General features: G+C 38.6%; 1 long non-coding RNA gene across 1 annotated transcript in view; it reads right to left on the bottom strand.

Annotated features, from left to right (window-relative positions):
• LOC145716408 (uncharacterized) overlaps positions 1–23,184 on the bottom strand; it is a 28,386-nt gene extending 5,202 nt beyond the window's left edge. Inside the window, exons 1-2 of the long non-coding RNA XR_014139044.1 lie at positions 23,046–23,184; positions 16,380–16,463 (exon numbers count right to left, since the gene is read on the bottom strand). This is a non-coding gene — a long non-coding RNA (uncharacterized LOC145716408). The remainder of the gene's footprint in view (positions 1–16,379; positions 16,464–23,045) is intronic.
• Between the last annotated feature and the right edge of the window lie 569 nt (positions 23,185–23,753).

The following is a 23,753-nucleotide window of genomic DNA, read 5'->3' as shown; positions in this document are numbered from 1 at the left end:
AATGCATTTTGTAGTAATACTGGAAGTCCTTAGAGACTTCTAAAGACAACATTGCTTATTGAGTATTATGTATTATCAGACGCTACCCTAGACACTGTCTATAAATTATCACTCATAAGAACTACCAACTGATAATAAGGATTACTATACAGCTATTTTCATTTTACAGAAGAGGAAATTTGTTGTGTAAAGATCAGAAATGTATCCAAAGCATTAGAGCTACCAATTTGTGCTACTGGCTTCAAATCCAGATCCACGAGAGTAAAACCTGTGTTCTCTCCGTCATATTAGAGTGATTCCCAACATACTGGCCCCAGCATCAGAGAAACAATGTAGGGCGTATCTTAGCAATACTGTACAGAGCTACATGGTATATGAAGGGAATTTCTAGACATGGTCTCCAGTTTGTATGGGGTTTGGAATTTAAGAACCACCCTGATATGAGCAAATGAAAGACTGTATTTATTTAATTGACTTATATACAAATTAAATTAGCAAATAGGCAGGTGTTCCCAATCAGAAGACTTCCTACCATTATCCTACCCCCAAGGAAATACACACTTTTCCTTTTCAGGCTATCCTTTGTTTCTCTGTGTTAGCCCTGATCTCTTGGTTCTCAGCGTATCTCACCTTCTCTCGTTGCTGGTGTCCAGCTGTATGGGGCATAAACTGTATGTACTACACTTGGAAAGGTACAAGCTCATTTTCCTGTTCCTCTTTTTGCAGCTTTACACACCTCTCATTCTTTTACAGTGTATTCCTTTTTTTTTTTTTTTTTTTTGGTGGGTAGCAAAGCAAGGTTTATTGAGTGATAACAAAGTGATAATACAAAGTTCCCAAGGAGGGGACCCGAGAGGGTTGCCCAGTGTATTCCTTTTTGTCTTCCTCTTGGCCACTGGTGACTCTACCAACCCTGAAACTTGAGTATCATTGGAAATTTCTCATGGGGTTCTGGATCCATTCTGTCATCCAAGCCAAAATGGTATTCTTCTAAAATGTAAAGACCCCATGTTTGGTGTCTTTTGTCTCCCTGGATTAATCACTTTTTTTGACCATGTTCTCTATTTTATCTGACTTGACCTTTATTAACAGGCGAATATGTTTTTGGCCACATCTGGTCTCCATTAACACTTACTTATACCGCAATTCATTCTGGTTCCCTCAACTTGAAATTTCCTATTTCATATCTCCTTCCACCATCTTGCCTTTCTCTCTTACATAGACTGTCTTTCAAACTATCCCATTATCTGCTTGCCCATATGTGATCTTACTTCTGCCAAACAGGAGTAACTTCATAGCTTCATGTGATTTGGACAGAACAATTTTTGCCACATCAATATCACTATGCCATGAAGAAGTTCCCAAACAGTCCAGTGAAAAATCCACAACTTTTTTTGTTTGTTTGTTTTTAATCCATAGACTTCAGTGTTGCCCAGAGCCTTTTCTGGAAGAATCCTTGATGTTGAATCTGATCACATATCAGGCCCCCAGTGGCCACCACTTTGGCTTCCTAACTGAGCAGCATTTTGTGTACCTGTCAACTAAATCACCTCCTTCCAACTGTCCATAACCAGGTTGGCTTGTTTCAATAAAGGGCACTAGGTAAGGATAAAAATCTTGCTCTTTCTTTTGCCATTCTTTCCTCCTCCCTCCTTTCCTTACTTTATACACAATCTATGTGATCCACAAAATATCTACTATTTACCCCATTATGTTATGTGCCCCTTTTTATGTATAAGTTTTATATGCCAACCAGATAGAAGACTCCTGCAGAGCAGAAAACTCATTCTATAATCTGTATGCCCCCAACAGTATCTAGCAAATTAAGCAATAAATTCTCAAAAACTGTTCTTTAATTTTAATTTGCTCTGCAGATGGACCTGAATTATTTATAGCATTATTAGGTACTTTTGATAATTTAAAGAGAAAGAGACTCTGCCCAACCTAAAGCCTTTTTTCATAAAATGGAATTTATTTTAAGGAAAAGAAAAACAAAGCTATGTCTGAAAATTTTGGCTGAGGGGAAATGGCATTTAAACGTCAACTCCTGGCCCCAATATTGGCACCAAGCTAATATTTAGTTTCTGGAACTCTTCAGTTCATGTGGGTTCCAATTACTCTTACTCTCTTATCAAAAATGTAAGTTACCTTATAGGATCATACGGAACAGACAATATTTACCCATCATTTTCCTAATTAGTTTCCCAAGCAGTAGTCACTATAGTTGAAAACTGTCATTGCTGCATCTTAGAAAACAAAGATCATGTGGAACTAAAACTATATAAACACCAAAGTGATCATAAAATGCACATTTTATGTACATACAATAAATTTAACAAATATTAAGGGCTTTGGGGGTGCCTGGGTGGCGCAGTCGGTTAAGCATCTGACTCTTGGTTTCAGCACAAGTCGTGATCTCAGGGTCATGGGACCGAGCCCCGCATCAGGCTTCATGCTCAGCTGGGAGTCTGCTTAAAATTCTCTCCCTCTGCCCCTCCCCCCACGCTCGACCACTCTCTTTCTCTCTCTCTCTCTCAAAAAAAAAAAATCGTTTAAAAATTTTTTTAATTAAAAAAAAAAAACCTATATTAAGGGTTTTGGTCCAAATGTTTGTGTCTCCCTAAAATTCTCATGTTAGAATCCTTTCACCCAATGTGATGAGTGTTAGAAGGTGGGACCTTTGAGAAGTGATTAGGTCATGAGGATGGAGTCCTCACAAGTAGGATTAGTGTTTGTATAAAAGAGACCCCAGAAAGCTCCCAAGCCCCCCTTCTAAGATGTGAAGATACTGAAGGGGGTCCTCATCCGACCATGTTGGCGCTGATGCTGGCACCTTGATCATGGACTTCTAGCCTCCAGGACTGGAAATAAATTTCTGTTCCTTATAAGCTACCCAGTCTGTGACATTTTTGTTATAGCAGCCCCAAAAGACTTTGTTGTCATCTTAACCTATAATGACCAGACTTCAATCTGTTTACCAAATAATTCAAGCACCTTAGTGATATAATTTCAAGTTTGCTAAAATCTATAAAATTAGCTAGATTTTGTTTTGTATTTCGTTTTTAAAGAAATTTAAATGTGTCCTCTTTAATAACTTTTAATTTCACTAGCTGTCCCATCCTCAGTAATTAAGAATCAATATTATTATAAAATTTCCATACTTTATACCATGTACTGTATGTTCCTACCAACCTAATGGAAGGTAATAGTCTTTAGCTTTAAAATAATTGTTTTCAATAACAGAAAACGTTCTTTCCCCCTCCTCTGTCATACTCTGCCCCTGGACTCAACCAAGGGTAATGATTATAACACGGGAAATATCTTTGCAGTATTCCTCTTCTGGGAAGTTTTCTATATTTAACGTCTCAAGCGCTCCTTTAAAATAGGGTATACTATGGGCTTTTTTTCTGGATGTACATCATTTACATCAAGTGTTTTTCCTGACTTTTTCCACACAAATGGACCTTGTGATCAGCACTTAAAGCACATTGTATCTAGCCTCTCTTGATGCATTAATTTAGTGTGTACAATTTCATTTCTTAAATTCCAGTAAGTCTTCATTTAAAATTCTTTAGTATCTTGAGTTCATGGTATTGAGCAAATTTCTCCTGGCATATGTAATCCCAAGATTATACCCAGAAAATATTAGTTTCTTTCTTTTTTTTTTTTAATTTTTTTTTATTTATTTATTTGAGAGAGAATGAGATAGAGAGAGAGCATGAGAGGGGGGAGGGTCAGAGGGAGAAGCAGACTCCCTGCCAAGCAGGGAGCCCGATGCGGGACTCGATCCTGGGACTCCAGGATCATGACCTGAGCCGAAGGCAGTCGCTTAACCAACTGAGCCACCCAGGCGTCCCAGAAAATATTAGTTTCTTATGGATGAATGAATCTACTCTACCATCATACTAGTTGATGAGCATTCATCCCATTTATTTAGTCAACTACTAATAATTGAGCAGCTACTATGGACAAGTACTGTGCTAGATATTGAGCACACAAAGGTACAAAAGAGACAGGGAGCAATCTGTAAAGTGCCACAAACATAATAAACTCGGGAGGTAAATAGGAGGGGCATCTACCTTAACCTTGTGTGGGAGCAGGCTGGGGCTGGGGAGGGGAGAGTAGGGTGTTGGTTAAGAGAACATTCTCTTAGAGGAAAAAGGCCAAGCTGAAATCTGGAGATTAAGCAGGAATTACCCTGGGAAGTGGAGAGAGGGGGTCACGATAGTTAACACTAACAGTGCCTCTTCTGGGCCCCGTACTGTTCTGTACATATAGCAGCTCACTGAATCTTCCAATAAGCAGGCAATGCAGGTACTATGAGAACACAGAGACAAGGAAGCTGCAGCACACTGAAGTTAAATAATGCTTGAGGTCACACAGCTAAATGCAGAGTTCGAGTTCAAGTCCGAGCATCTGAGCCCTGCCTGTAGTGTCTTTTCCAGCAGAGATAACACAGCCCCAAGGGCAGCCATTAGAATAGAGCCTACATTTGCTGAGCACTTTGCCAAGTCCCAAGCATGCATGACCCCATTTATCCCTCATATTATCCTATGAATTAAGTGCTGTTATTTGCCTCCTTGTTACAGACATAAATTCAAAAGCTTAAAAAGGTTAAGTGACCACAGTGAGATACCACTCTATACCCACTAAGATAGCTGTTAAAAAAACAAACAGAAAGTTCCAAGTGTTGATAAGGATGTGGAGAAATCGGAACCCTCGTACATTGTTGTTGGGAATATAAAATGCTGCAGCCACTGTGGGAAACAGTTTGGTGGTTCCTCAATAAGTTAAGCACAGAATCACCCTATGACCCAGCCATTTCACTCTTGGATATGCACCCAAAAGAACTCAGTACAGGTGTTCAGACAAAATATTACACATGAATATTAATAGCAGCACTATTCACAATAGCTTAAGAGGTGGAAACAACCCAAATGTCTGTCAACTGAGGAATTGTTAAACAAAATGTGGTACATCCATACAGTGGAACATTATTCAGCCATAAAAAGGGATGATGTACTGACACATGCTACAAAGTGGGTGAATCCTGAAAACATAATGCCAGGTAAAAGAAGCCAGTCACAAAAGGTGACATACCGTATGATTCCATTTATATGAAATATCCAAAGTTGGTAAATCTATAGAGATAGCAGATTAGTGGCTGCCAAGGACTGCGGGGAGGGGGAATGAGAGATTATTGCTTAATGAGTCTCGACATTTCCTTTTTGTGGTGATGAACATGTCTGGAACCAGCTAGTGGTGATGGTTGTACCACATTATGAAGGGGCTAAGTGTTACTAATGGGAGATCTTATGCTACTTGTATTTTACCAAAATATTTTAAAAGGGAAAAAAGATGGTAAAAAATTTAAAAAGTTGAGTAAGTTGCTCAGGGCTGCACAACACATCGAGGAAAATTTGCCTTTGAAACCAGGTAGGAACACACACATTGCAGGAGTTCCAAATTGTTTGATGCGACTGCAGTGAGGCGTGAATGTCAAGGAGTGGAAGAAGGGCAAAGGATGAGGCAGGAGGAGGGATCAGAGTCTCCACGGTGAAGACACCTTGGAAGGTTGGCGGAGGCAAGCCTAGCGACAGAGACACAGGCCTGGGGACACTCCGGAGGAGGGAAGGGTCACCAACCCATCACTTCCATCATGATCTTCCCCTGTGACCCAGTGACATGCCCCTCCCTGTGTGGACCATGTCCTCTGGGTTTCTGGATTGAGAACGTGACCTCCAAAACAGAATAGACATAGCAGCTGCTCTGTAGCCAACTGCCACTTCTACCTGCAGAGTAAAATTAGAAATATTCACTTCTGCACCTCAAATACCTCTTCTGTCAAATGAGGATAACAATGATAGTTCCTATTTCATAGATTTGCCCAAGGACCAAATGAGTTGATATATGCCAAGTCCTTGGCTATAATGCCTGGCACAGTCTACTACTGTTTTGTACTTATTACCTTGATGGTTTCTATAAAACATCCCTGAGATCTTTTCGTGTTTATTACATAGGATAAAACTGGGCGCTGTCTTATCTGGAATGTTCCCCATGCACACTGCACATTTTGCTAACCTGGAACTGATCATTGAAACCTGACCTCATGGGAAATAGCATTACCCACCATTTCAGTGGTTTTTTTACAACTACCATATAAATTTCCTTCCTGGTTACTTTGATAACAGTGTAAGAAATGTTCTTCTCAGGTTAGTCTGTACTCGTCAACATATAATTTAGTGGCACTAATTAGACTCCTAACAAATGTTTAATATAATACAATAAAATAATGAACTCTACCAAATAGTTCAGGTAGAAAATGAGTTTTCAGACTTTCCAGCAAAAACCTATGCTTTTTGTCATTACGTGCTGTGTAAACATTGAGATCTTTCCTACAAACACACAATGAACAAGGACAGAGGCAGTGAAACGTTGATCATTTTGCTTCTGCAACTGTCTGTCATGTTTTAGGACTTCTGCCCCAAGATCCACTAATCGGCTATGGCTCACACATCCTCAGGTAAGACATGTATCAGTAAAACGCAAAAATGAGCCCTCTTCACTGTAACCAGGATCCAGGAAAGGAAAATTTAAGTCTTGACATGTGAGCCTGTTAACGACCACAGTATGATAAACAGTTCATTAATCCTATTTATCAGACTGTGAAATAAGCCAAAATCACTGTAGGCAAGTAACAATAGAAACAGGCTTTTAGAAAAACAAGGAGGTGTTTGTGGTTCTTTCATCTAAACCAGAGGTTTAGACTTTTTCTGTAAAGGGTCCAGAGTAAACTGGCTTTGCAGGCCCTGAAGTCTCTGTCACAACTACTCAGCTCTGTCATTGTGATATAAAAATAGCCTTAGACAATGTGCAAGTGAATGGGCCTGGCTGGGTTCCAATAAAACTTTATTTACACAGGCGACAACATGGATGAAACTTGAAAGCATGGTAAGTAAGCCAGACTCAGAAGAGCCAATATATGATTCCACTTAAATGAGGTATCTAGAATAGAGACAGAAGGTAGAATGGTGGTTACCAGGGGTTCCAGGGAGGAAGAAATGGGAAGTTAGTGCTTAATGGGTATGGAGTTTCAGTTGCGGATGATGAAAAAGTTCTGGAAATGGATAGTGGTAATGATTGTACAACACTGTGCATATAATTAATGCCACTGAACTGTACGCTCAAAAATGGTTAAAATGGTAAATTTTATGTTACGTCTATTTTACCACAATTAAAAAGAAAACTTTAACCCCTGAAACAAATAATACATTATATGTTAATTTATTGAATTTAAATTTAAAAAAAAGAAAAGGAAACTTTATTTTACAAAAACAGGTAGCTGGCTCTCCAGCCATAGTTTGCCAACTCCCTGAGGCAAACTACCCTTTGTCCTGCTGACTGTGCCCCTTTCATTGTTTCATACATCTTTGCTGTTGTTTCTGCTGCTGCACTGGCTCTTTTTATTCCTTTTTTTAAGATTTTTATGTATTTGTTTTAGAAAGAGAGGGAGTATGTATGTGAGCGGGGCAGGGGGGAGGTGGGAGGGGTGGCAGAGGGAGAGGGAGAGAATCTCAAGTAGATTCCGCACCGAGCACAGAGCCTGACTCGGCACTCAATCTCATGAGTCAAAACTGAGTCAGAGGCTTAACTGACTGAGCCACCCAGGCGCCCCTGCACCTGCTCTTTATTTCATTCCTTGACTAAGCCATGCGGTCAAAATGTTGCGTTATGTACAAAGGAAAAGAGAACCATTTGCATTTATCGGAGGCTACTGTTCTTTCTAGAGCTAGTCCATCCTAGAAGACACAGCTTTAGCAGATGCAGATCCAGAGCTATAAATGAGTGTGCTGTTCTTTGTATACAAAAATGACCATCGTAACCAATATTGTGCCATATGTTAACAACCTAAAATTTAAATTAAAAAAAATTTTTTTTAAATGACCATCATGACCCAAAAACATAAACTTGAGCAGGTTTCCACTTCTGGCGGATCTACAAAGCCTTCGCTTTCCCTATTTCCCAATTTTCCTAGGTTCTCAGTGGCCAGTGGTGTAGATTCGAATGCTAGTGTTAGAGCTCGTGGGTTGAGGCTGTCAGAACTCTTCTCTTTGTGAAGGTGATGGGCTGTAGCACACAGGCTGAACCCTCTGCCTTGAGTCATCACTCTGATCTAACCAATTAGGTCAACTGACCTTGAGTTGATCATCATCCAGAAGACAATGATGAATGTTGACCTCTGAGGACAAACCTGATTCTTCAAAGTAGAAACCCAGGCAAACAAAAATGTTTGTATTTTTAAAGGGAACCTATTTAGAAATGAGTATTTGAAAATATATGTATCATTATTGGAAGATACTTTTAAGTGGCTGCATCCAGTGTATTAGGACCTCTTAGAAATTAGAATCTCTGGGGTGCCTGGGTGGCTCAGTCAGTTAAGTGTCTGCCTTCAGCTCAGGTCATGATCTCAGGGTCCTGGGATCGAGCCCCATGTCGGACTCCCTGCTCAGTGGGAAGCCTGCTTCTCCCTCTCCTTCTGTCCCTTCCCCCTGCTTGTGCTCTCTCTGTCTCTCTCAAATAAATAAACAAAATCCTTAAAAAAAAAAAAAAGATTTGAATCCCTAATTAAGGGGCACGTGGGTGGCTCAGTCAGTTAAGCATCTGCCTTTGGCTCAGGTCTTGATCCCAGGGTCCTAGGATCAAGTCCCACATTGGGCTCCCTGCTCAGCAGGGGGGTCTGCTTCTCCCTCTCCCTCTGCTGCTCCCCCTGCTTGTGCTCTCTCTGTCAAATAAATAAAACCTTTAAAAAACAAAAAACAGAATCCCTAATTAACTTCAGAGTCTAGTCCATCAAAATTGATGACCTAAGAGTTGACCAGGGTAAGCTACCTTTGACAAAGCCACAATAGTAAGAATAATAAATTCTCCATCTTTAACTAATGAAGTGAAAATTATTTTTACTGATCTAAGAGAAGACAAAGCTCTTGATTCCCGAAGCATTTTTACACAAAGAAAAAAACATTACTTTTACTATGTTACTTATTATGCAACATTTTTAAAGCACCCTTCATACCTGCTTAAAAGACTAAAATCATATGACTTGTACACTTCAGTAATTCTTAGTGTTTTTCTTTTTCCTCTAATTTCTATAATAAATCTTTGCATGTCAATGTAGAAAAGACATTGAATTTGAAAGTTTCGAAAGTGCAGACATCAGATAACCTCAATAATGTCATTTGATACCAAAATAGATTGCTTTAAATTTTTAATGCTGTTCCTATTTTTTTCTTTCAACACTTAGCCCCGCTGCCAATAAAATGCTAATTGATTGAAAACAACTTATTGGACTTTGTGAAGATAAATATTGTTTTCAAATCACAAAGCAGAATATATTTATATTCAAAACCCCACTTTCTTTCAGTCCTTTTAATCTGAACATATTAAAAATTGTGTTAAAATATTTAATAAAAAAATGCTGAAGCATGACTTTGATAGTCTACTTTAGCTGGAAACCTATTGTAGTCTATGCATCGTGCAGATTCTCAGATATAAGGGGGAAGACAGAGAGCAATGATGTCTGAAAATGTATGGTCACCACAATAATTAGGTTACAACGTTCATTTCTAAGCACATGAAGTATTTACACATCACTTGAAAAATCACTCCCATTTCCGGGATGTTATCTGTTGACCTTTGAAAGTGGAAGCAAGTGAATTTTGCCATCAGTATCCTTCTTTCATTTTGAAGTTTAATATACCGTCCTTGGTTCTCCAATATCTGCGGTGCCAATTTCCCACTGATGTCTTATATCTTGGGTTTCTTTTCCCCTGTTAGAAAAGTATCGTGATGAGGGAGCCTGGGTGGCTCGGTTGGTTAAGCGACTGCCTTCGGCTCAGGTCATGATCCCAGAGTCCTGGGATCGAGTCCCACATCGGGCTCCCGGCTCAGCGGGGAGCCTGCTTCTCCCTCTGACCCTATCCCCTCTCATGCTGTTTCTCTCTCTCTGTCAAATAAATAAATAAACAAAATCTTTTAAAAAAGAAAAGTATCATGATGAGATCGGGGAAGTAACTTGGAGCACAGAAAGCCCATATAATTACACGGTGTTCCCAGCACAATTCACAACGTTCTGACACTGGATATCAGCACAAGGATAAGTAAGAGCAAAAAGCTTGTCAGAGAAGTTTGGCCGTGAGGGCAGCCTCAGGTGAAGGGCAGGAGGGTTTCTAAGCAAAGGTGGATGGGAATACTTGGAAATCAGAACGTATATGTGGAAAATAACTTGGCTTCTGATCATTGCTAGGATGTCTTTCTGTGAGGCTCATTTTTCTTTTAAGAAGACAGAATGTCTTGTACATAAAGTGAAATGCTTCTCTTTCTGAGAAGAAACATTCGCAGAAAGCGTTGTTTCTAACCACAACAGGACATGGACAATTGTTAGGATTACATAAATAATTTCTTTCTAAAAACTGCTTACAATTCCGCGTTTTGACAGGACTTGACCAGCTACACTAATTGGACTCACGCAAGCACAGCTTCCGAGTTTCCTATTGAACGTCGAGGGCCACCCTGTTAGTATTTCTCCAGCCTAACTATTGCTCTCCAGGGTCCTAAGTGCTTGCTGAGTTTCCAAAGCACCTGTTTTTGTCCTTCTGAATCATGCGTCTCTCACTATGCATAAAAGGAGCTGGGACAAATACGTTCCTACAAACCCAGGTGTTATGACCCTAAACCGTTTTTTCTTTGGTTTGTTTCTTGATTTTGAATTCCTGCCATGAGTCAGTCTGTGCTCCCTTTGCATAGCTATTAAAACACACTCCCAACTGCTGACAGTCACACTGAACAGCTCTGGCTAGCTGTACGTGAGACTGAGAGCACAAAGAAGCCTTCCCTGTCTCTGAAATTCCTTGGCCTCAGAGGCAGCTCAGATCACAAATTTAGCCAAAAATCACTACTGACACCAATCTCTAGGACTCTAAGCATCAAGATAACTGTTATTAGCGAGTATCAGTTGCTGCCCTGTGTCTGTAGATATAGCTGCTTCAGTTCTCCAGTGAGCAAATTAGGCAGCCATCATCATCCTCGCTCCACAGGCATGGAAACTGAGGCTAAGGGGGGCTAAGGAGCTTGTCCAAAGCCTTCCTGCCTTGTCGTAAACACTGAGATCGGGATTTAATTCGCTAACACCAAATCCTACGTTCCCTCCATCACGTGGTATCAAATGTCACCCAAGCCTCCTGGCTCGTTCTTCTGGATGTGGAAAATCTGCAAACGTTGCCATTGTAAAAAGTTAAAATTTTAAAAGCAACCTACAAAAAGCTGCATGTGCAGTATGTACTTCAGGCTGCTAATTTACTTTAATGTATTAGAGGCTGCTAATGCTTAAAATAGAGAAAACGACTGAGAGCTAACACACCAGCATATTAACAGTGATTATCTTTGGGCAGATTACTAATGTTTATTTGTTTCTCATATATTTCTTTAACTTACAAATTTTCTATAACAAATATGATCCTTTTCAATTTAATATTTATTTAAAATGCAAGCAATGTCACCGTGTAAATGCAAATGGTATAATGGAATGGGTTTTCCAGAGTGACTTATGCATTTGTCATGTTGTCATGTTCAATTGACAATTATCATTGGGCTTAGCATGTCAGTGAATATTTTAATGTCCAAGGGAGGGCTTTTATATGCAAAGTGAACCACTTAGAGCTGTCTAAATATGCAATTTGTGACTGTAGTTAATTAAAAGACTGAATTTTACTTAAACCTCTAAATTCAACTTAGAATTTTTGCTACTTGATTAATGAATTAAATCACTTTTATTAAAAATAAGCACAATCACTTTTACTTATATTTTTATTAATTTTTAATAAACTCAATATATTAAATGATCTCATGTCATTACTAAAATCCATGCAAGAAGTCTTATTTCACTAAATTTCCTTAGACATTTTAACTTACATATGCAAATTTAATTTTTTTCCTTAAGTACATCATATTCCTAATAAGGCCAGGTTATAAACTAAAGCAATCTTTGTAAGTTCATAAGTAGCTTTTAGAAATATAACAAATTGAATTTACAACTTTAGTAAGCATTCTAACACTGTTTTTAAGCTTAATTAATTACATTCCCAAATGCATGTCAAATTTAAGTCACAAGTGGCAATCAGGTGTTCCTAATTAAAGGAACAAGGCAGAAAATTAGATCCTCTAACATGTCAGACAGTCTCTAACATGACATCTCTTGGACGTTTCAAAACTATGTATAAGAAAAATACATTATTATTGTGACTTAAAATATGTTCCACATAAACGGACCACAGCAGTATTAATATTTTCTATAGATTTATTTCATCATCTCCTTACTTATTTTTACAATTTTATGGGTTTGCAAAGTCATTTATCCAACTACAGAGTGAAAATTACTATCTCCAGCAGGACGAGTTTCCTTGGGTAAAGATTCAAAACTAAGATATAGCTACAGATCTGGGTAATTAGTCTGAATTTGAGGATGAGAATGTGGGATCAGATTAGTGCTGCTTTTTCCAAACCAATGCTGCTTGCCACATCAACAGGGGAACCACAAAAGAAATAGTTTTTACCTGCCATATAGTTTTATGCCCTCCTAAAATACATTCTCTGGGTATATTTCAAATTTCACCTTTATATAAATGTTTTCAACTTTTTATTGACTGATTCAGATAGATGGAATTCTATACCACCCACATGGAATCCAGCTAATTGCCTTCAATTATTAGAGTTAATTGAATTTCGTACCCCCTTCATAGTTTTTTCACCCTTTTTATATGTTACTCATTATCTATTTCTTTGACCACTATTTGATGGCCATTCTATTAACAGTATGACAGATTACTTACAGATTACACAGATGTATGCAACATGTTTATAAATTGCTTTAGATCAGTCTCCAGCACAGGAAAATATTGTTTCCATGTTAATTTATCAAAATTACATTTAGGTCACAGTTGAAGCGCAGCTAGTTACCCTGGCCACCAACCCCTAAGGCCAGCCATAGACCACCCAAATTAATCATCCAATAACAATCTTTTCCACATAAGCATGAAGTGTTACTCATCATAAATGTAGGATTTTGTAAACCCACTGCAGCACACCCAATTAACCTCATTTTTGTCATTGTTTCCAGAAAGTCTAAGCTGTCTACGTTAGATGCATAATAGAAATTGTAATCATCTGCCAAATTAGCATAACAATATTTAATTTACCATTACTTATTATGATAATTGAGGTTGTTTCCAATTTTTAATATTATAAATAAAATCAGAGTGACTATGTATTGGATCATGAATATAGTTTTATTCTGTTGGATTATGTCCTTAGAAAAAATTCCCAACAGTAATATTACTCAGTGAGCAGATGGACTTAGTTTTTGGATATTGATGGGAATTGCCTTTAATGCTTTCCAAAAAGCTTGTTTGATTACAGTTATGTCAATATTGTGTTTATCTGTTTTGTTTGGATGTTCTTTAATTTGAACAAATTCATTGATGTTAAGTGATACTAAAATTTGGCTTTGAGTCCTAGGGGCAATAGATTTTTTTTTTTTTAAGATTTTATTTATTTATTTGACAGAGAGAGACAGAGGGAGAGAGGGAACACAAACAGGGGGAGTGGGAGAGGGAGAAGCAGGCTTCCCGCAGAGCAGAGAGCCTGATGCGGGGCTCGATCCCAGGACCCCGGGATCATGACCTGAGCCGAAGGCAGACGCTTAACGGCTGAGCCACCCAGGTGCCCCGGGGCAATAGATTTTTTAATAATACTTATTTGCTATTTGCATTTTCGTTTATGTGGTTTATCTGCTTATAGTCTTTGTTCATTTGCTACTAGGGCTTAACATTTGTCTTTAATTCATGTTAATTCTTTATATATTATTACATTAACCTATCAGTACTCATATTTTATACAATCTGTTTTTCTATTAATTTAATTTTTATTATATTTTATACTTAAAATGATTTCTTTTAATTTCTATGGCAATGAATCTAACAATCTTTAATGATTATCTAGCTCTATTTTAAGAAAGAGAATCTATTTAAAAATGTATGTTTGCTCCATGAGGGCAAGAACCTTTTTATTTGTCAGAATCTCCACAATCTTACACACAGCTTGGCACATAGTGGATACCCATCCATTTTTTTTCTAGTTAAAAATATACAACATTTCCTAAAGTGTTTGGCAATTAAATACATTTTGGAAACACTGAAAATTAGTCTACTTCATGAGATTTACAGTGCATGTTCTTTTGGTCTGGTTATTTAAAAAAGATAAACACAAATCCTGTTTAACTAACTTTCTTTAACCCAAAAGTATATCACATTTAACCATAGAATATTCATTGATTAGCATCATAGAGCGAATGCCCAGTAGAATAGGCTTTTCAATTATGTACTAATGTCATAGAACATTCATTTACCTAATTTGTTTATTAATAAAAACATATTTAAGCAGATATTCACATAGAAAGTATCGCAATGGCCTCTAATGGGCAAAGAAGTTTAATAAAGTGGTTTTAAGTAATGCTAGAAAGTTTTATTCTTATTGTTGTGAGGGTTTTTTTTTTTTATGTGTTTTCTCTCACAATCTGTTTTGACAATCACTACTGGTATGTGATTCACAGATGTTTATTTGAAAACCTCACACTAATGCATATATAAACACCATGATCAGATCAATCAGATTATGGACAACAGAAACTTGGTATTTGCTTCTTAAAGGGTTTCTATAGTAAAAATTTTATACTCCAAAATTCCCTTCTCCTCTTTGTTCTAGGGAGTTCAATGGAAGCTTATTTCAAAATATTCTGCCACCCCCAATGAAGTGGACCAGGACATAATTACAGATATTAGGGCAAAAGAATGAACAAAACTTATTTGAAGTTTTGTAGTTTCGCCCTTCCTGGTATAAATTCTTATTAATGATTGAGAAGTTTAAGGTGTTGGTTTTTTGTTTTGGTTTGGTTTTAGGTTAACTTTCTGCCCTGTCAAGAAGGGAAATAGGAAAGCCTTGCTCCATAGTTGTTGAAGCTGAGCCTTTCACTCAGCACATTGCCTTTGCAAGTGAGAAGCATTGGGTGGGGTTGGAGTAAGGGATAAATGCTCAGTTATTTCAAGCTCTAAGCACTATTGTTTTTAGCTTTCCTTTCTGCGGGACTCCGTGTACAATTCTTGAGATCACAAATTCTCCTTGGCTTTAAATCCAGAGGTGGCTATCTGTTGAGGCATATTATCATGCACCAGAGAAAATAAGCTTTTAATTCATTTTGTGAATGGAGAGAGACATGCACATTTACTATTAAGTGTCTTATAATCAAAGAAGACAACTATATGGACATTTTTCCTTATTTTTTTCACCTCCTGTCTAAATCTTAACAGTTGACATTTTGATCTTTTTTCTTATTTTCTGTTTCCTATTCTTACATTTTGTGTTCTTAAGAAACAAAAACTCATAATTGAAAAAAAAAAAAAGGCCTGATAACATGTGTTGAAAGATAAATTGAGGTGTATTAAATATCTAAGAGTTTAGTTGAGCAAAAACTAATTTGAATTGGGCAGGGCCAAACCGGAAGTGGTTAAGAGTACTCTACCAGCCAGAGCCAGAGGAAAGAATTTTATAAGGAAAAGACAGAAACAGGGACCCCTTGGTTGGCTCAGTCATTAAGCATCTGCCTTCGGCTCAGGTCATGATCCCGGGGTCCTGGGATAGAGCCCCACATCAGGCTCCCTGCTCCATGGGAAGCCTGCTTCTCCCTCTCCCACTCCCCCTGCTTGTGTTCTCTCTCTTGCTGTGTCTCTGTCAAATAAATAAATAAAATCTTAAAAAAAGAAAAAGAAAAGGCAGAAACAAAACAAGGAAACTAATTTAATTGGCTATAGTTTAAGCATCTGCCTTATTTAGAAAGGCTTAGTTGGCTGTTTGTGATTGGTTGTCCTTAGTTTTTTATTTCTTAACCTTGAGGCATTTGCTGGCTTAAGTTTTGGTTTGACCATCTCAGCCTAATGGCCTCCTTGTTTAATTACTTTAACTTACTTGAATTTTTAATTTTTAAATTTTAAAAATAATTAATTTACTTGAATTTTTAAGGTTCAAATAACCTTTCCTCAATTGGGTTAACCAGTTCCTCCTCCAGCATGTAAATATAAGCCCATCACTGATGATTTACAGCAGTCTGGGAATTATGAAACATGCTATCCACAACCCCTACTTCATACCCTACGCTAGATCAAGGTAACTGAAGAGCAGAAGCTCCATGGAGGCAGGAATCAGAGGAAAGTTTTTCTATAGACTGATGAGAACTGCTGGGTGGATGGCACATGGTAGAGTTATGGCAGCCTCACATGGGGGGGAAGAGAAGTACTCAGCTCTGTCTGCAGCTGGCTCTGAGACTAAATTCAGATCAGGATTGGGTATCGTGAGAGGACCTGTAAATCAAAATGGAAAGTATTCACTCATACAACAAAACAGCCTAAGGCCTAAATTCTCTACAAACAGTTGCATTGATTTTTTTCATTATGTGAGTAAAATATAAAATTGGTAATTCATGAAAGCACTTGAAAAGCCAAATTCAAAGGTAGATGTCATCATCAGTCTTCAATGAACCATCCGTAGCTGCCATTTGGTTGTTCCAAGTGTTTCAAGTAGCTTAACTCTGATTTCTTCAGAATAAAGTTGAGCATCTAGCTATTAGGAAGATAAGTATTCCAATGACACTTCTATGAGTACTATGAATTTATGTCAGTTAAACAATGGTATGTAAATTTGAGAGCTTCATAGAGATAAACAATTTTTTCAAATTATGAGAAATTCCATATTACAAACACCATTTGGGATTATTAATTTTCAATGGCAAATTAGGAAAATCATATTAATATTTATCCTAACAATTCTAACAATAAATTAGTGACCCTCTTGACATCTTTTGCTCCTTTTTTTTTTTTAAAGATTTTTATTTATTTATTAGAGAGAGAGAGAGAGCATGAGACGGGGGAAGGTCAGAGGGAGCAGCAGACTCCCCGCCGAACAGGGAGCCCGATGTGGGACTCAGTCCCGGGACTCCAGAATCATGACCTGAGCCAAAGGCAGTCGCTTAACCAACTGAGCCACCCAGGCACCCCTCTTTTGCTCCTTCTTTATGACTCTTGATACCATGGTCAAACAACTTAGATTTCTTTTTCTTTTTTAAGATTTTTTATTTATTTGAGAGAGAGCGAGCAACCATGAGAGTAGGGTGAGGGACAGAGAGAGAAGCAGGCTGCCCACTGAGCAGGGAGCTGGATGCGGGGCTCAATCTCCGGACTCCAGGATCATGACCTGAGCCTAAGGCAGATGCTTAACCAACTGAGTCACCCAGGCGCCTCACAACTTGGATTTCTTTAAAAGTTTTTAGTAATAGTAGTAACTAAGTAAGGCTCAAAATATGGTGGTCAGCATTTCATTTGAAGACTATGAATGTAAACTGGTTGTATTATATGTGCATAATTCAACCTTTTCTCATGAAAAATGATCTTTCATTAGTAGTTGTGATATTGTTATTTATAATAAGAAATATATATTTGATCTACATTCCTCATTCCTGGCACCGACCTCCTAAAACATTTAGGATTTCTTCAGTGATAAGAGCAATGGGAGCATCTTTTGTTTTGGTCTTTCTTCTCCAAATAGCTCGAGTAATAAAGGTGAAAGTGTCTTATGTTATTCATAACAAGACCCTTTCAACTACACCTGAGTTTATGTTAATGAGATGATTTTTGGAAATTCCCTAAGGATGAGATCTGGTTGCCAGGGGAACCAATCCCGTGATCATAGGAGTGGAACTTTCAGTCCCACCCTCTAACCTCTGGGTAGGAGGAAGGGACTGAAATTTGAATTAATCATCAAGATTTACTCCGTCGTGCCTATGTAATGAAGCCTCCATAAGAATGCAAAAGGATGGGATTCAGGGAGTTTCTGGGTTGTTGATAACAGAGAGGTGCTAAGAGGGTAGCATGCCTGGAGAGGCCATGAGAGTTCTATGTCATAAGCTGAGAATAGAAGTTAAAGTGGTAGAAAAGAAATAAAATCTTAAAATAAATAAATAAATAAAGTGGTAGAGATAGATGTCATTTAAAAAAAAGAAAAAAGATTGCAATAGAGAAAAAGACATTCCTCAGAATAGAACTGAGCTCTATTCCAAATACAACCAGAACAAGTGGAGAATTATACCCAAGAAATTAGTTGAGGGGAGGAGCATTGGTGGATGGAAATTACTAAGGGCCAGCATTAATTCTGGGGGATTCTGGCTGAACTGACCTAATGGGATTCTTGCTGAAGGCAGGCCAGAGTGATCAGATAACATGTGTGTGTGTTGAGGGGGGAGGGGGAAGTTGTAGGGGGACTCAGAATAGTGGGGGTTTAGAGTTTGATCAGATATCAAGAGTGGGGAATTTTCACTAAAATGATTCAACAGGATTCTTGCTGAAACTGGATTCTACAAGGAAGTACTGCCCAAGGGATGGGCCTTGTGGGAGAGTAGGTTCAGGAGAGCCAAAAATTTGGTCAAGCAAAGAATATTTTTCATGCCCTTCTTCCATACTGTGCCCTACATATCTCTTCCATTGGGATGTTTATTTGTATCCTTTGAAGTATCCTTTATGTTAAAAAATAAAAATTCAGCTGAGTAAATTTGATGATCTAATTGACTTTATTCAATTATTCATAAATCATGCATCCTCCCATGTAGCAAGTGGAAAGTTGCTCCTGGGAACTGTACAAAATGGGGGCAGAAACAGGGCGGGACAAGAAAGTTTTTAGTAAAAGGAAAGAAAGGATCGGTTCAGGCAAGTTCACCTTCCTTTGGGGGAAGAGCAGATGACCTCACTGGGGCTGATCAGGAAATTCCACGTTGACTGGTTAAAGCTCACATTCATTCAATTCAGTCTTGGTTTGCTGTCTGGGGAGCACGTGATGCCATTGGGGGCCTGTTCTTTCTTTTTCTTTCCTTTTTTTTTTTTTTTAATCTGTAGTAAATCATTAATAGTAAGTTACGTGTTCCACTGAGTTCTCTGAGCCATTCTAGGAAATAAATGAACCTGAGGAGGGGGTCATGTTCATAGGCAGTTGATAGGTCAGAAGCCCAGATGACAATCTGGACTTGTGTTTGGCATCTGAAGGGAGGTAAGGAGCAGTCTTGTGGGACTAAACTCATAATGTGTGGTATCTGATGCTAACTTGAGGTAGCATAGTGTAGACAGTGTCAGAATTGAGTTAAATTGTAGGACACGGAGCTGGTATTTGGAGAATCAGAGAATTGCTTGGTATGCGGAAATATTCCCACACATTTGGTGACTAGAAGGGTCAGAGATGAAGTATTCTGTGAATAGAGTGTAGTATTGAGACTAGAGGAGAAACATAGGAGTGTTTTTTCCCCTCTACGGTAATTAATTTCAGGATCTATATGATCAGGACTTTTTAGCAATGAAATATATGAGCTCAAATAATCCATAATGACAAGGGTACTTCTGTTCCCAGAAATGATTTCTGTTCCCAGGCATGACTTAATCAAGGTTCAAACAGTATCATCAAGTTTTCTTGGGTCTGCTTTTCTTTGTATATTAGCAATCTCCATGGTACACAGATAATGGTTAATGAGGGCCCCAGAGTTAGACCTTTCCACATTGGGAGTCCATAGGAAAGATAAACTTGCCCTGCTAATTTTTGCTTGGGGTGGTTGTACTCTAACTCCAAACATGACCAAGGCAATTGCCCAAGTATTAGTTACACACCAACCTCTGTTGGCAGAAAAAAACAGAACAACTAGTGAAGAAGACGAAAGGAATAAAAACTTGTTAGCCAAAAAATGTAATATGAGAGGGATCAGGAAGCAAATTATAATCATCATAAAACCCACTGAAATGTCTGTAAATTTAGGAATGTATATAACAGACCTGTAATATTACAAGGGAATAATTGGGCAGGGGTAGGAGGCTCAAAGCCAGTTGTAGGATCTCCTCTGCAGTGGAGAACAAGTCAGAACAAAATCAACTGGAACAAGCACATTATTAGTGAGGCTGAAGACTATGGTCTGGACTCAGGAGTCAACAGAGTCTCCAAGGACCTGATGCTTTCCTAGAAACTTAAAAAGTGCTATTCCTCAAATTTTTTTAATAAGTCCAAAGAATTTATGAGATGTCTGGAGTTCCATGGATCCTCTAGGAAGCTCTAATAGATTGGATGGTGTCAAGAAGACCCATGGAATTCCCTATGCTGGCCAAATTAGAAATGTAGTAGACCAGATATTCCCAATGTGTGTTAACTACGTGCTAGGGTAGTGGTTTCCAAAGTCTGGGCTCTAATAAGCAGGATCAGCAACACCTGGGGACTTGTTAGAAATGCAGATTCTCAGGCCCTTACCCAGGATTATTGAAGCAAAAACCCTGGGGAAGGGACCCAGCATCTGTTTTGACAAACCTTCCAGGTGATTCTTTTTTAAATTTTTTTAAAAAGATTTATTCATTTTAGAGAGAAAGACCACAAGCAGGGGAGGGGCAAAGGAAGAGGGAGAGAATCCTGAAGCAGACTTCCCCCTGAGTGGGGAGCCTGACTCAGGGCTCTATTCCAGGACCCTGAGATCCTGACCTGAACTGAAGAGTTGGACGCTTAACCAACTGAGCCACCCAGGTGCCCCCCTTCCAGCTGATTCTAATGCAACTGAAGTCTGAGAACCACTGACCCAGACCAGACTGGAAATGAACTTTATTAGCCAGACTTTTTTTTTTAAGATTTTTTTTTTCTTTTAATTACAGAGAGAGAGAGAGCGAGTCTGGGGCGTGGGGGCGGGGGAGGGGGGAGGAGAGGTACAAGCAGACTCCACATTAAGTGACAAGCCCAATATGGGGCTGGATCCCAGGACCCTGAGATCATGACCTGAGACGAAACCAAGAGTTATACGCTTAACTGACTGAGCCACCCAGACGCCTCCTTTGTTTATTACTAGCCAGACTCTTAAAACACACTTTATTATGGTTCACATTATTGATCTGTCAGAAGAAAATGGAGTCGTTATTCCAAATAACTCCCAACCAAGTTCATGAAGAATTATCATGGCTTCAGTGTAGATTATACTGTTAGCTGGTCATTTATTCCATAAATAAATGTACTGTATAATTATGTGGAAACAAAATGTTTTGGTGGGGTTTTTTTCTTTTTCATTCTGTATAAATATGCTGTTGTTACTATCCAAATTAATAGCTGTATTACATTTTGATTTATATAATGCAATGTAAAATTGCCATAATTACATTTCATGAAAAACACAGCTTGTATGGTCATGCTAAAATGATCAATATAATGTGACATCTTGCATAACAAAAATATAGGAATGCACCCAAAAGTTAGATCTTGGAAAGTGTTAATCATAGTTTTAGATAAAAGAATGCACATTAAACAATACAATTGTGATTATATAGTATTAGCAATAAATAACTTGAAAGTCAATTACACCCTTGTTCTGATATGAAAGTGAAGGGAAAACAGAGACATTTAAGATGCAGGTGAGCAAATATTGAGAAGCTACAGTTGGTGGTCATGAACAGCTGACATGGATAGAACACTTACATGCGCCAGACACTGTGTTAGGAGCTTTAACAAATAGGAACTCAATGGAGCCTGAAAACTTTCCTGGGAAGTACATTGCTTGTATTCACTCACTCCACTTAAGAGGAAACAAGGCTTAGAGAAGTTCAGTACGCTTTGCCTTAGGTTAAACAACTGATAAAGGAGGAGGCACAGCTCAAATCCAGTCTTTCATTACTTTGAAGTAGGTGCTCCTAACTACCAAATTATGAGAGTAGAACAACACATAAAAAAACAGAAGAGTAATCTTTATGACCTTGGATTAGGTAATGATTTCTTAAATATGACACCAAAAGTACAAGCAACCAAAAAAATAAAATAAAATAAACTGGACTTCATAAAAATTAAAAACTTTTGGGCTTCAAAGAACCTCAAGAAAGTGAAAAAACAACCCAATATTAAAAATAGTATCTGATAGGGGCTCTTGGGTGGCTCAGTCAGTTAGGCGTCTGACTCTTAATCTCGGCTCAGGTCTTGATCTCAGGGTCATGAGTTCAAGCCCCATGCTGGGGTCTGCAATGGGCATGGCGCCTACCTTAAAAAAAAAAAAATCTTATCTGATAAGGGGCTTGTATCTAGAATATATAAAGAACTGTTACAACTTATTATAAGCTGAATGTTCTGACCCTGCAAAATTCCTGTGTTCTTTCTTTCTTCTCTGACCATGGTCTCCTTTCTCTTGCCATCCTTTAAATATCTGTGTCCTTTGGACACAGGGGCTGCTCTCTAGTCTTTTTGCTCTGCATGCTCTCTCTTGGTGAGCACAGACCCTCTCATGTTTCAACTGCTATGCATATTTTCTGGGTCCAAAGTATATGTCCCCAGCTCAGACCTTCCCTGAGCACAGCCCCTGTTATTCACCTGCCCACTAGACATTTCCACCTGATTGTCCCATACATGTCCCAAACTCAAATGCCCCACATTGTTCCTTCTCTATCCAGCTTATCAGCCTCTACTCCCTATCCTGAAAAGTGGGAAAGACTTTGAGAGTCAGCTCAGTTTTGCACACAGCAGAGTAGTGGTTTCATAGGGCCCAACAAAATGGGGAGGTTTATAGACACAAAGAGAACAGGGAAATGAAATAGATTCAATAAATTACCCCTTTGGTCATGTCACAACTTTGGTGGACAACTCTCAATTATTATTTAATGTGCAGAGGTGAAAACCCAAATTCTATATGCTGTTACTCATAATTCAACTTCCTCTGTAAATTTAATTCAAAAGAGCACGTATTCAATATATGAGAAATTGTGATATGGATACAGACCTTGACTTCAGCTAGCTCATGGTCTAGAAAGGGAAGCTTGCGAGTAAATAAGAAATTTCCATACAATGTGATAAATGTCAATAAAGAACAAGCACAAGACACTATGCCAGCACATAGAGCATCTTACCCAGTAACTTGGGGTAGGGGGTAAAGGGTGTTCGAAATGGCTTTTCTGAGGCCGGAAGTTTCTGAAACTAACAGCAAGAGAAGTGTAGTGGAAGGAAGAATACCCCAGCCATGAGTTTGGCCTGCCCATGGGCCCCTTTAATAAGATTGGGCAAAGAGAGGGAGTGTTTGGGGTTATTATGTGTCTGTGTTTCTAAGATAAGAGACATGTGAACAAGTTCCAACGCTGAAGGAAAGAAGCCAGAGTCAGGAGAGGTTGGGGGGAGGAGCTCTGGGGCAAGATGTCTACTGTGAGAGAGGCTGAGAAGGTGAAGCCTTCAGACCCATTCTGTGGGATTCGAAGAAAGAGCAAAGATGGATGTGGTGAATAGGATGGCAGGAATTTGATGGATTTCATTTGCAAAGTCAGTGAGGGGGCAAATCAGGTAGATGGTTTGCGGAGTGTGAAGAATGTTTGAAGTAGCTGTAACGACTGCAGGACTGAGTAGGAATGATTGAGTGAACAGCAAACACATTGGTGTTTTCCATGAAGTTGGGGAACAGCTAACCTAGGAGTAAATAAGTAAGAAAACTGCAAAGATAAGAGATTGGCCTTTTAGAGTGGAATGTGCTGTTTTATGCCTTCAGGAGCAGATCAAACCCAGGTGATGCTAAGATCTTGACCTAGCAGTGGGACTGAGTGACTAATTGGGAAAACCATGTGAAGGTA

The sequence above is a fragment of the Leptonychotes weddellii genome, chromosome 12 (genome assembly GCF_054177405.1).
Source record: "Leptonychotes weddellii isolate Sample4059 chromosome 12, ASM5417740v2, whole genome shotgun sequence".
NCBI classification, from domain to species: domain Eukaryota; kingdom Metazoa; phylum Chordata; class Mammalia; order Carnivora; family Phocidae; genus Leptonychotes; species Leptonychotes weddellii.
This window is presented reverse-complemented; position numbering and strand designations above follow the sequence as displayed.